This window comes from Apium graveolens, chromosome 3 (assembly GCF_009905375.1).
Source record: "Apium graveolens cultivar Ventura chromosome 3, ASM990537v1, whole genome shotgun sequence".
Taxonomy (NCBI): Eukaryota; Viridiplantae; Streptophyta; class Magnoliopsida; order Apiales; family Apiaceae; genus Apium; species Apium graveolens.
In genome coordinates this window covers 135,161,937-135,176,155 of record NC_133649.1, presented here as the reverse complement: position 1 = coordinate 135,176,155, position 14,219 = coordinate 135,161,937, and the positions used below count along the sequence as shown (strand labels likewise).

General features: G+C 32.7%; 1 pseudogene; it reads left to right on the top strand.

The window, feature by feature from the left end:
* Positions 1-2,062: 2,062 nt before the first annotated feature.
* On the top strand, positions 2,063-9,813 carry LOC141712782 (somatic embryogenesis receptor kinase 2-like; annotated as a pseudogene).
* The last annotated feature ends 4,406 nt before the right edge of the window (positions 9,814-14,219 follow it).

Here is a 14,219-nt window from a genome sequence, read left to right as displayed (position 1 = left end):
AACAAAATTCAAGTTAAATAAAAATATTATTAAACTTGAAAGGTGTTACAACAACTGTATCGATTACAAGGAATTAATCTCAAATTAATTATCACAAATCTAGAATAAATTCGACATGAACTTTTTCTATTTTTGTAATAAAAAAGATTCAAATGCTAAACGCAATTTGAGATTAAGTTCTAGGGATTTTGATCCGCTAGATTGATACACAAGAGCAAGATAAAGATTTCTAGTGGATTGGATTTAACTTTACAATCTAGAAATTTAATCTTGAAGTATGCAGATGAAAAGATGAAATATTTCTTCTTGATTTTCTTTTCTGCCTTGTTTCTTGACTTCTGTGTTCTTAATAATAAGTTGCTGCTTCTCTGCTTCTTTTTAAATCAACAAACGAATAGAATTGACTTGGCATGACAATCCTATAGCTGGCAAGACTTTCGGTGAGACAATTGAATGAACTAGCAAGACAATCTGAATGAACTAGCATGACAATCAGAATGAACTAGCAAGACAATTATCCTCCTAGAGTAACTTTCGGTATGACAATGGAAAATGGCCTAGCATGACAATCGGTATGACAATCCTGATTGTCATGCTAGTTCATTTTCAATTGTCTTGCTGATTTAATGCTTGAATTTAATCCAATTAAACTTCTGAAAATTCCTAAAATTAATTCAGAATTAATTAATCAATTAATTCAATTAATAAATAAATTATTCTTTGCAGATATAATTTATTTTCTTAATTAAATTAGATGAATTAATTAATTAATAGAGAATTAATTCTAGTCTTGAGCAGCAACCATTCTTCTGCAAATCTTCTGAAAATCACTGAAAATTATGAATCAATTCCACCACTTCAACGTTGACACTCGATGTACTGTCTGGTTCATGAGTGACTAACTTCCGTGACGTTTCTTCATGTCTTGACTCTGACACTTTGATTTTCTTCAGATTAAATCCTTGTAATTAATTGATACTCTGACGAGATCTCTGTCACTTGATTAAATCCACGATCTTGATTTATATCACTGAGGCATGATCAACTTCTTGAACTTCTTCCAGTGAATTACCTCCTCAAGTCTGTAGATGAACCTTGTTTCTGAATCCTTTGACAGATATTATTTTGCGAGATCTCTCTGACGGTCAATCCACTATTTACTTATTACATTCTTATTTGAGTTGAGTTGAATCCTCGAATATACAAATAGGCTATGACATATGACTTACAATTGATCTAAACTATACCGTTCCATAAGTATCATTGTTTTTTTAAAATATTCCTTATTAAAAAATCATGAACATATATACGAGTATTAATATATTAATAAGATTGTTGCATTATTTAACCAACAATTTTATTCATAGAGGTATATTATCCATTATCTTCTCAAAACCTTCTAATTCAATCCAAAAAATTTCAATATCGTCATATTTATGAGCACTTTGCTCAAACCAAATCCTAGTAAATTTTCACTAGAGTTTGTGCAAATTAAGGTGCAATTTGATAGTGATCTATAAATCCGAACCCGAACCGAATCTGATGGGTTCGGGTTTGGTGGTTCGGGTTTTTTTCGTGTTCGGGTTCGGGTTTGACAAAAATAATAGGGTTCGGATTTGATTTTTGATAAACTCGTTTGGACTGATCCGATTGTCATCCCTAATATAGAGAGAATAAAGTATACTAGTATAAAGTTACTAGTAGCATAGCCTACGAGCTCACCCTCAGCTCACACTTGTCTGTATCTGCAACAAAACAAACACATTAACTTTAACCATCGTTAAAATTAGCCGATTTTTGAAAAATCGCCGATAAATTGCTCAAAAATCGTTTAAAAACATTTATCTAATTTGACCGATTTCCGATAAATCGCCGATTAATCATCCGATTTTTTAAAAATCGTTCGATAAATCGTAAATCGAAATCTCAGCCCAATAGTTCCGATTTCCGAAATCCGGAAAACTGCATTTACCTCCCGAAAATCCAATCTTTTCAGAGAGAGAAAGCAAGATTAAAGTGTGAACAGTTGTAGTAGTAGTTGACAATGTACTCTCCTCTTTAATCTTCTTCCTCACACCCTTTACATTTACTTATATTTGTATGTATACTTTTATTTTGACTACCATTTTCTTGTTTTTTGTATGTAATATTTATAGTGCAGGGTTTGTTAATATGTGAGGGAAGCATATATAGTAATGGCAGGAGAGTTTGTTGTTTGGGATATGGTGTGCTTAATCTTGCTGTTTCATCCTGTAGCCATGATTTCGGCTAATATAGAAGGTATCCTTTTTGTTGTATCTATCTTTTTATATATTTTATTTATTGGTGTAGAATGTAGATAATATATTGTCTGTTATTAAAGTTTTAGGTTGGTTATTAATTAATGTGATGTTTGTGATTTGAATAAGTTGTTTAAATGAAGAATCTTTGGGTTCTTGTGGTTAATTTAATTTATGTTTTTGGATTGTGATGGTGAGGGTGGCCTTGTGAGAAAGACTAGAAAATTGTTTATTTTGATGGAAATGTTTACAAGTGTATGATGATATGAAATGGGATTTTTTTCCTTGTTTGTGCTGATTATCTATGGTAGAAAAAGGGGATTGGGTTTTTCTTGAAGAAGGTTTGCCTTGTTCATATGATATCGAAAAGGGTGGTTGTTAATTTTCAATTTCGGTTGTAGGAGAAGGTATAGAATTAGGTGAAACCAGTGCTTCTTGCAGTAGAAGCTACTGTATCCCATATATATTTCTTGATGAGTTTGACTGGCATAGGGTTGTGCAAAGAGAGATTACATGTTTAGATGAATGAATAACCTTGCCTTTGAATTTGAAATTTTGGGATTTAGGATCTTGATTAGTTGTTATGAAATCTTACTCTTCTCGAGTAATTCCTTTAGGATATGAAGTATTAAACAGTGTGTGTTTAATATGAGCACTTGACACGAGTATGTGGCATGTTTGATCATGCTGGTTAACGAGTATGTAGCGTGTTTGATTACACAGGTTATGGTATTTACAAAGATTTTGAAGAAAATATTCTCTTGTTTTTTTATTAATAATGTCTATCAATGAACTTTAGACAAGTATGTATTATGCACGTGATGGTATATTTACAAAGATTCTGAAGACAATATTTCCTTGTAATTTTTTTATTAGTAGTGGTTATCAGTGAACTTGACGCAAGTGTGCAGTATGTATTATGCACTTGATAGTATATTTATAAAAATATGTAGAAAAACACTCTCCTCGTACTTTTATATTTGCCATGCCTATAGTTAACGAGTTTTGTCGCATATGTCGTTGAAGTTGGATACTTGTGTTCTTATATTCGAAGATCGGGTTTGAGCCTAAAGCTTAACTTTTCGTCATCCTTTTCTTTCAGTATTTTTAGCAAGATAGTATTTGTTTAATTATTTCTTTGGTGGCTTGTTTTGTGGGTGCATTTTAGGAATCTTGCTCTGTTTTTATAGGAGAACACAAAGCTGCCCTTTTCTTCGTCCCCTTCATGGTTTAACTTGCTAGAAGGCGAGCGCCGAGTGGATCTCTTGTCTACATATGCCTTTATAATATATTTTTTTAAGATAAGCTACACATTTTATTCACCCCCTAACCTAACAATGAATATGTGGCTATCAACTGATTTAATCCCTATCTTAAACAATGTATTACCTGGATGCTTCATGGAACTAATTTCAATGTTGAAATTCCATGTTTATATGCCACGCATTTTTGTGATGGCCATTACCCCCTCATTAATTAGCAAAGTTAGTGTTAGATATAAGCATAATATGGCTGAAGATATGGCAGATAGTGACAATAGGGATGACAAGGGTCAAAATCAATGTCCAGCTGAAATAGTCGAATAGTTCTGGTGGAAAAGTTTTTCAGGAAGTTAGTTAGAAATGTGGCTATATAAATATGATATATAAGTGACAGACAGGAGATGAAAGCCATTCTTGAAGTGTAATATACATATTGATAGCTTCTTCTTCACAAATGTACTGCATCTTTCTGTAAATATCTCCCTAAATCTGTGCTTGAAACAGTTAGTTATCACAAATGTACTCTTGACAGGTGATGTCTTTTAGATTATACTATCTGCTGTTGCTGCAAAATAGAAAACCTCTAATGTTATCTTTTTATATAAACAGTAACTAATAATTGCACTATCCTTGACAGGCGATGCATTACACAACTTACGAACTAGCTTGCAAGATCCTAACAATGTCCTGCAGAGCTGGGATCCAATGCTTGTAAACCCTTGCACATGGTTTCATGTTACATGTAACAATGAAAATAGTGTTATAAGAGTGTAGGTCATTTCCTCTATTAATTTTTTAGCAATTGATAACAAGTTAATGGAAACGAGCAATTGTTGTCTCGAAAATGTAATTATCTAAAAATGAAATACAAAGAATATTTTATTTCTGAGCTAAAGGAGGGGGTGGGGCATTTTATCATATGTATCTTCTACTGAAAATAGGCATACAATTTTTAACTTAAACGGTAAGCCAAACTGGCCTTATACTTTCTTTTGGCTACTATTTTGAATGTATAATATTAAAAACATATTCCACATAGTTATAATTTAAAACTCTTTCTATAGAAAGCAAGATAGAGGTTCATTTTTTTAGTTTACGTATCCACAAGTTTCTGCAGATTTCAGAAATTTTGTTGAGTTGTGTCTATAACCCAACTTTTATGGCATCATGCAGCGATCTTGGAAATGCAGCATTATCCGGTCAATTAGTTCCTCTTGGCCAGTTAAAGAATTTACAATATCTGTAAGTCAATATCATTTGGAATGCTTATGTTTTTAAATACAGTAGAACGAATCTCTCTCTTTATCCGTTTAAGTGTGATAAACTTGATTTTGCAGCAATTGTTGTTCTGCTAATAACTAGGGGGCACGTTGAACATTGGGCAAGTTATTTGTAATCAGTACAATACAACAGTTGATACCTAATGTGATCAACTGATATAGTCAATAGCCCCTTGTGGTTGGCCTGAGCCCAGTGTCTATGTACCCTCATCTAGTCGCAGAATAAAATCTCTTGGATAGTTCAGATATTTTAGGTTCCCAAAGGAGCAGCTTTTAACATTGCTGTGCGCATTCAGAGCATTGGCTATGCAGTAATTTGATGGGGTATTAATGAGCACATATGTACCTTGTCTTGCACATAACATCCGAGGATTTTTTGAAATTCTGCATCATATAGAGTTTCAAGAATTAAGATTTTCAGTTGTATTATATGTGGTACATGATAAAAAAAGAACATATTATCTGTTGTCATCTAAGAAATGGAACTGCTAATTTTAATTCTTTAACTTAATTTACTATTATTTTTTTAAAACAAAAAAAAAACAAAAATCCGCCCAATTATAAGCTGTGAGGAAGGTTGTCCTTCAAATATCACTCTATTTATAACAGATAATATCATTTTAATCTAATTTGTGTACTGGAGCCTTTTATTCTTGCTCTATTTATTTCTTCCAGCATTAAAAATCTGCTCTAGACTTTCACCGGAAGATCTTAGAGTGAAAGGTTTCTTTAGGTTTTAAGATGAAAGTCTTCAGAGAGTGGCTGTCCCAGAATTTTTTCAGTCCCATTGTCCCATGGCACCTATATTGTTGATCTGAATATACACTGTTTATCATAGAGCTGACCATGTGTGGAATTAAATGTTTTTTTTCTCCATGCTTAGCAGCATAGAGGTCTAACTTTTTTCTTTTACATGTTATATCTTTGTATAGTTAATTCTCCTGTATGACAAACTTGGGAAATATATATACAACGGTTTAGCTTTCTCTGTGGAAGGTGGTCATACATTTGTATAGATATATAAATACTCTGTTGGCAATTTTTTGGATGAAGTACGCATAATTTTTTGGGTGAACTACGCATATGCCGAACATGTATATTAGGTTCAGATGAATCATGAGTGCTTGTAAAAGAACGCATTAAGCAAAAATTTATGTTGTTATTAGTATAAGCTGTTCACAACGGTAATTCATAATTGTTAGCAATTCTTTCAGGAACTATGTGCCTCACTTTTATGAGGCCAACACTTGTCCTTGCACCTTGTACATAGTCCCCAAGAAATTTTTTTCTAGATGCTCCTCATGTCATGGTTTTTTAATTTCTAGTAGCAGAGCTGACATGGTTTATCATGTTCTTTTGAGATAACAATGTAGCTTGCACCTCTGTCCTTGATAGGTTTAAGACTTGCACCTCCCACCAACCTTTCGTTGTTTCCTTCATACTCACTACCATTGTAACAACCTCTAGCTTTATCCTGGAAATATAAGAGGATTAATTAACATAATAGTGGATGGATTAATTAACATCAAATTATAATATTGTAATCTTTGTACTTTGGACTAAACGAATATTGCTGGATCTGGTCATGCTCATTGTAACCTAGGCGGGAAGGCAATAAATTATGAGTAGGCATCGAATTTACCTTCATCTTAAAGGGGTAGTTGACGCCTTGTGGATTCTAGGCGTGCATTGGCGTTTTCTCTTTGCCTAGTCGTCCATTAGAAACAAACTCCCATGCATAAACTTAACGAATACAATTGAACCCTAATAAATTAATAATATCAAAGTTTTTCAAGAAAAATAATCAAACTTATTCAATTTCACTCTAAAAGACAATCTTATATTACTCTTAAGAGTTTTATATATAATAAAATAATTTTACATGGTAGATAAATGTAAAATTAAGTATCTAATGGATGCCGAGGCGTCCAGGCGGTCCACTGATACCTTGGCTCACATTTACACCTTGGCAAGTATGGTGTTCTTATAACATTGTACGCGATACCTCTCACTGGATTTCTCTACATTAATCCATATTTGAATTACTTTCATTAGCGCTTCATTTTTCACTCTTTCTCGCAGTTTTTTAATTTCAGTTTAACCATGACAGGGAGCTTTACAGTAATAACATAAGTGGACCAATCCCTAATGATCTTGGGAATCTGACAAATCTGGTGAGCTTGGACCTGTACATGAATAGCTTCTCTACACCAATACCCAATACATTAGGAAAGCTTAGAAGGCTAAGATTCTTGTATGACTGTAAATCATCACTTGCTTAAGTTTTTACAATTTTATTGTTCTTTCAAGTGATATTTGATTATATCACCAATATCTAGATAGGCGTCTCAATAACAGCCTCTCTGCTCCAATTCCAATGTCATTGACTAATATCACAACCCTTCAAGTTCTGTAAGTATTCCAACTTATTCCAGATAATTTCATTGTTGTGGATGTTTCAATTGTTATACTAAATTTGTTCACCAGGGATTTATCAAGCAATCAGTTGTCAGGACCAGTTCCGGATAATGGCTCATTTTCTTTGTTCACTCCTATCAGGTTTCATGCTAGTAATATCTTTTATGTAATGGTACTTTCTGCTATGAAAGTTATGATAATAGTTCTCTCCTTCCTATATTACTATGTTTGCAGTTTTGCCAATAACTTAAATTTATGTGGACCTGTAACTGGGAGGCCCTGCCCTGGATCTCCTCCATTTTCTCCACCACCTCCATTCATCCCACCATCGACAGTACAGCCTCCAGGTGACTTGGTTTTATATTAATTCCTTAAAGATATTATATGACACTGCTATTATTGGTATTAGTTTCACCAGTCTGCTAAATATGTACACTTTGTTCTTTCTCTGTCTTATTATGATTGCAGGACAGAATGGTCCCACAGGAGCTATTGCTGGAGGAGTAGCTGCAGGTGCTGCTTTACTGTTTGCTGCACCTGCAATGGCATTTGCATGGTGGCAACGAAGAAAACCGCAAGAACATTTCTTTGATGTGCCAGGTTAGTCTGGTAAATTGATATCCATTGAAGCGCTAATTGTGTTGAGAATCTGTTCTTACTGTTATCAGTTAACTTCAGCTGAAGAGGACCCAGAAGTGCACCTTGGTCAACTGAAGAGGTTTTCTTTGCGAGAATTGCAAGTCGCAACGGATACTTTTAGTACCATACTTGGAAGAGGCGGATTTGGTAAGGTATATTGCTGATGGCTCACTTGTAGCAGTTAAAAGGCGGCTTAAAGAAGAGCGGACACCAGGTGACGAGCTGCAGTTTCAAACAGAAGTGGAAATGATTAGCATGGCTGTGCATCGAAATCTTTTGCGGCTACGTGGTTTTTGCCTGACACCTACAGAGCGGCTGCTTGTATATCCATACATGGCTAATGGAAGCGTTGCCTCATGTTTAAGAGGTATTTCTGTTATGACTTGTCATTTAAAGAGTTTGTTTAAATGAAGGACGATATAAAAACTCCCTACACTCTATTGGGCTGAAAAATTCCAAGTAGATCTTATTTTTTTGAGTAAGATACCAATTATTATTGTATTTTTTCATTCTTGTATTTCGTAAAATTTTAGACTTTTGAGTCTAAATGATACCAAATTGGTTTCTATGTTTTTCTCGCATTTGTTTTCTTGCCTTATGTGCCTCAGTATGTATATATGATTTGACTTCAAATCTATCTGTACTTTAGTCAATAAGAGTCCTTTACTTTCATAGTTGGCTAGTTGAGCTTTACAGACATATAATGTCTTTCTTTACTGCCTTGGATAAATTGTCATAGCTCCTTTATTCTTTTATTGCTCTCTGAATTTCCTAATTTGTGCGTTATGATGTATATTTTTTACAAATGTAGAGTGTCAGACATCAGAACCCCCGCTTGATTGGCCAACTAGGAAGAGGATTGCATTAGGATCTGCTAGAGGGCTTTCTTATTTGCATGTTCATTGTGTTCCCAAGATTATACATCGCGATGTGAAAGCTGCAAATATATTACTTGATGAAGAATTTGAGGCTGTTGTAGGTGATTTTGGGTTAGCTAGGCTAATGGATACAAGGATACTCATGTTACAACTGCTGTAAGGGGTACCATTGGGCACATAGCTCCCGAGTACCTCTCCACGGGAAAGTCATCAGAGAAGACTGACGTCTTTGGTTACGGAATTATGTTCTTAGAACTCATTACGGGACAGAGGGCCTTTGATCTTGCTCGTCTTGCAAATGATGATGATGTTATGCTGCTGGATTGGGTATGTATCCTTTAATTGTTTTTTGTCCCCTACACATTCCTGATGTTTATACAGACTAACACGTCCTTCCAATAATCAGTTCACAAATTAGTGCTCAATACTCTGTGGTGACCCCTTGTTGCCTTTTGCCTCGGACTCAATTTGCAGTCATGCTTTGCATATGACCTTTTGATTTGCAATGTCTTTCAGGTCAAAAGCCTTTTAAAAGAGAAGTTGGAAATGCTGGTTGATCCTGACCTGCAAAACAATTATACTGACACGGAGGTTGAGCAGCTTATTCAAGTAGCATTACTCTGTACCCAGGGTTCGCCAATGGATAGGCCCAAGATGTCAGAGGTTGTCAGAATGCGTGAAGGTGATGGCCTTGTAGAAAAGTGGGAGGAGTGGCAAAAAGTAGAAGTCATCCATCAAGACGTAGAATTAGCTCCACATCGAATTTCAGAATGGATCCTGGACTCCACGGATAACTTACATGCTTTTGAATTATCTGGTCCAAGATAAGTTGGGTTATAAAATGTGAAGGAAATGATAATTTTTATTCGTGGTGTTCTCAGCCTTTCTTTTCATCTTTATTTTCAAAATCCTGATTTGTCTTCATCCCTGTAATTCCATTATCTTTTTATGTAGTATTGGTCTCAGAAGATGATCTTCCCATCTATGTAGTAGTTGGCTTTCTAGGTTCTTTTAGTGAATAAGAAAGAAGCTATGGAGATGAGATAATTAGATTCAAGTTTGCTCCATAATTGAATGAGAAATACCATATTAGAATTACAATTTATTTTCCTTGTTAGCAAGTTACACGCACTCATGTACCTATCATGTTTGATAAGGTTTTGTATCATGTTTGATAAGATTCAAAACCTCGACATCAAGTAAGACCTAACAAGTGAGATACGGCTAAACAACACATATGGGCTAAACAAGAGTTGTTGGGTAGGATTATAGGAAAATAGTCTTTGCAAATTGAATAAAATATTAGATAAAATAATAAAATGAGAGAATAGCTTTCTTTATATTTGGGATTCTATTTTGAACGTGCTCCACTACGTTATAATGTACCGTTTTCTTCTTGAACAATTCACCAGCAAAACCTAGATTCCTTGCATCCCAGAGGATAACAGCTCAGCTATATTTAATATTCAATCAATGTCAATGTCATTTTATCATTTTTTATAACTTACAATTGATTATCCACATAATAAATTCTATAAATTACAATCCTTGCATATTTTTTATACATTAAATAATTTAATTTATTTGACAAATTCAAGTCAAATACAATATTTTTTGTATTTGACTTGTATTTATCAAATAAATTAAATTATTTTAATATATAAAAAATGTGTAAGGATTGTAACTTTTTCGCACGATCTACAAACACAATTTTTGTGATTATTCCATCATTTTTTGTCATAGTTACATTTAAAAATTATCACTTACCTATTTCTAAATCCAGTTATATCAACATCTTTTATTTGAAATTTTATCTTTGAATCAATTCATGAATTTTTCTTTCCCAAATTCAGCTCCGATAAATCCTTAAGTTGAATTAGTAACACATTTAATATCTACATTATAATAGTTATTCAGGCTTGTTAGCCTAATAACCAATTTATAGAACATACCATTCTAATACTTCATCATGATCATATTTACAACCTCTTGTTCACCTCGATTAAAAATTTATTTCAAAATTTACTTACAAAACTTACTAAATATATGTCAAGTCAATCGATTATACAAAAATATCAAACTCTCGACCACTTCACATAAAATACATTTGGTATTTCCTTTTTCCGTATTCCATCATTTTCCTATCAGTTTCTTTATAGAATTGGCGCCAGCCTGCAATTCTGCATTCTAAAATGATTCAAAATTTATTTCAATAATTTTTCCTAATTCAAATACAACCAGTTGAAAATGTTCAATCTCTTAATCTGAATTTTCCGAATATCTAAGATTTCAGTCAAATCTTTTCGTCAAAAACTTTTAAAACATACTCCCACTTGTCAAAATGTAGACATAATTATCTAATAATTTCTAGATATAATATTACCGATTTTTACATCTACGTTTTCAAAAATCACTTGTAACTTGTGAATTTTCTATCTTCAGGAAAAATCATATAACTCCCACATTTATTTATTTTCCACGCATTTAATGATTTTTATTTACGCGTCAAATTTTTACGATCTTGTTATAAAAAAATCTAATTTGTTCACACTGTTATAGCCAAAATTTGGTAATAAGACATTTTGGGACGAGAATGGATTAATTAGAATTAAATTGGGGTAAAAGGACGAAAAATTGTGTTTTAGACTACAATGTCCTAAGTGTAGGACACACCTGTAAGGACCGGAAAATTTACGACTATTTTCCGTTGTATTAAATAAAATATTATGTGTTTTATTACAGTGTGAATTTATGGTTGGTCATAAATTTTACCTGTTGTGTGTTTTATACGTTCAGTATGGCTTTGGATATTTTTTCGGCTATTTTATTTCACGAAAAATGTGTTTATATGTAATACTATGTTGCCAAGGTTAAATTTTATTAGCCGGTATCCCGAGTGGAGTGTTTGGCACTATCTTGTGTCATATGAAGTTTATTATATTTATTTTTGAGACATCTAGTTAATTTAGAAAATATTCCGTTTTATGAAAAGTGATGGGACCAGACCCCCTAGCGGGACGTCAAATCCCACAAAAATGGTATTTTGATTTTTATAAAATCAAGGGTCCTTCAAATATTTTATATTTTCGCATTTTTGAAATATTCGTAATTTTTGAAAATTTTTGGCATAACTTTTGTATTTGTGTGATAATATATTTTCCCCGTTAATTAATAATTTTGGGCTGTTGATTTTTACAAAATGATATAGATAGGCCCCAAATGATTTTAAGGGTATTTTGTGTAATTATAAATAGATTTTAATTAATAAAAAAAATTATAAAAATTCAGAAAAATATTTTAAAATCTCATAAAATTCTCTGAAATTAGGTTTAAGGTTTCAAGAACTGTTCTTGAGATCCAACCATGATTTTTAGGTGATCTGGAAAGCAAATCATGTCATGTTTGTAGTCAATCTGAATCTCATGAGAAGCTCTATCAATATCTTGCATCAAATCGTTTCAAAAATGGGTAAATATTCAAACCCGATTTCTAGGGTTCTTGGGTCAAATTGGGGATTTTTGATTAAATGATATTTAGCTTGTTCTGATACCATGAATAGCTTTATATGATTGTTTACGATTGATACACGTATATAATTGTTTGATTTTATTGCTAGAAGTATTATGTCGAGTTCTTGGTCTTGTCGATTTTTGTTTTGATTTTTCTGGATTGATGATTTATAGTGTGATGTTGTGATTGTTTTTGTCTAATTGTACGAGTCACCAGCTTTAATTTCATATATTATTCGTCAATTTTGGTTGAGGTTTGGTGCGGTTTACGTTTTTGTCGGAAAACGCGAGTTGGGGTTCGATGTCGATCGGATTTTTGATTCCCCGAAGTTGTTTAATTGTTCATTTGTTGTTGTTGTTATTTGTGAGTTGTTGGGAAGAATTAGGAGGTAATTGAATCAAAAACACATAAAACCGTGGCGTTTTGTGGCCGGATGAGGATAACCGGAGGTCCGCCGGCGGTAGCCGGATTCTGTTCTTGGCCTTCCGGTCATCTTTTTCGTGTGTGCCGCTGTTTGATCCACTTTCCTCCAAACCAAAAACCTGGAAATATGTTTTTGTTGAATTATTTTTTTTAATAATTCAAAAATCATTTAATTTCCAAAAAAATGTATTATAATTCAAAATTTAATTTGGTTAATTATTTTAAATAATTAACTGAATTGATTTAATTCCAGAAAATTATTTTCTATATTATTTTTGAAAATCCAAATTTAATTATATATAATTTATTCTAATTAATTATTTATGGATTTAATTAGTTGATTATTTTCATTTAATCAATTAGTTTTATCTATAAATAGTTAATTAAAATTTAATTATTTATAATTGAGCCAAATAATGTTTAAAAATTATTTTAAACTTTTAAAATATAAAAAGTTATTGAATGTTGGATTAGTATCAATAATAATTGAATTATTCTTATTTTATTCGCAATAAATAGACCGTTCATCCGTTTAATACGAAACGAACGTGTTTAGAGTCTGAAAAATATTTTCTTTCATTAAAATTACTTTAGAGACATAAAATCTTTTGTATCAAAACGTCGCTCATTTTGTAAACGTTTCTGATTAGTGTATGGACTAAAAAGTCTTCTTTTGACCTGATTTGGATTTTAAAATACTGAGATCTACCTTTTAACGAACTAAGTGATGTGTTATATGAATTATGTGATACCCGAATTATGTTTTTACATGTTATGTAAATTATGTGCCACGTGTCTCTTAATTCTTTATAATTAATCATAATCTTTGTGTATTATCATCGGGTAGGTAGACGATAAAGATAGACGCATGAGTTAGACAATTATATATTGTCGGTTGATTGAAATAGTATCTTTTATGATAGATACACATAGTTTAAGGCGTTCAAGGCCAGACCGAGAAATTAAAAGTAAATCTTGTTTATATATGATACTTGAGACAAGTAGATTCAGAGATGAGCTGAACATAGGATGGTGACTGACGAGTGAAGGTCAAATGTAATATATAATAGATGATGTCAAAGATTACTGGAGCTAACAATGTCATTAGCATCTCTGATCATAGTATGAAGCAAATCAAATGGACATCTGACATCTGATCTGAGTAGAAGATTAATGAACAGTTATTTTCAGTAATCTGTTAAGTTTGGGGTCAACCCTAAGTAAGTTGTATTGTTATCTAAATTTTTATTCTGTACTTGTAACACTTAAAGTCTGTAAAAATGCAAAGGAGCAGACTGGAGTCTTTTTCCTAAAACGGTATCAAGCCTAAGGATTCCATCTGGAAGAAGATCAAGAAGAACATGCCTCAGAAGAATTTTGAAGAAGTTTGGAGTTGAATAAATCTGTTTGGAGAAAAATATTCTAAGTCAAGATCTCTACAAGTCACAGATTTAATGTTATAGAGAAGTCATTCGAGAACTCTAGAGAGTACCGACGGATGAGCAATATCTACTCGACGGATGAGCTATA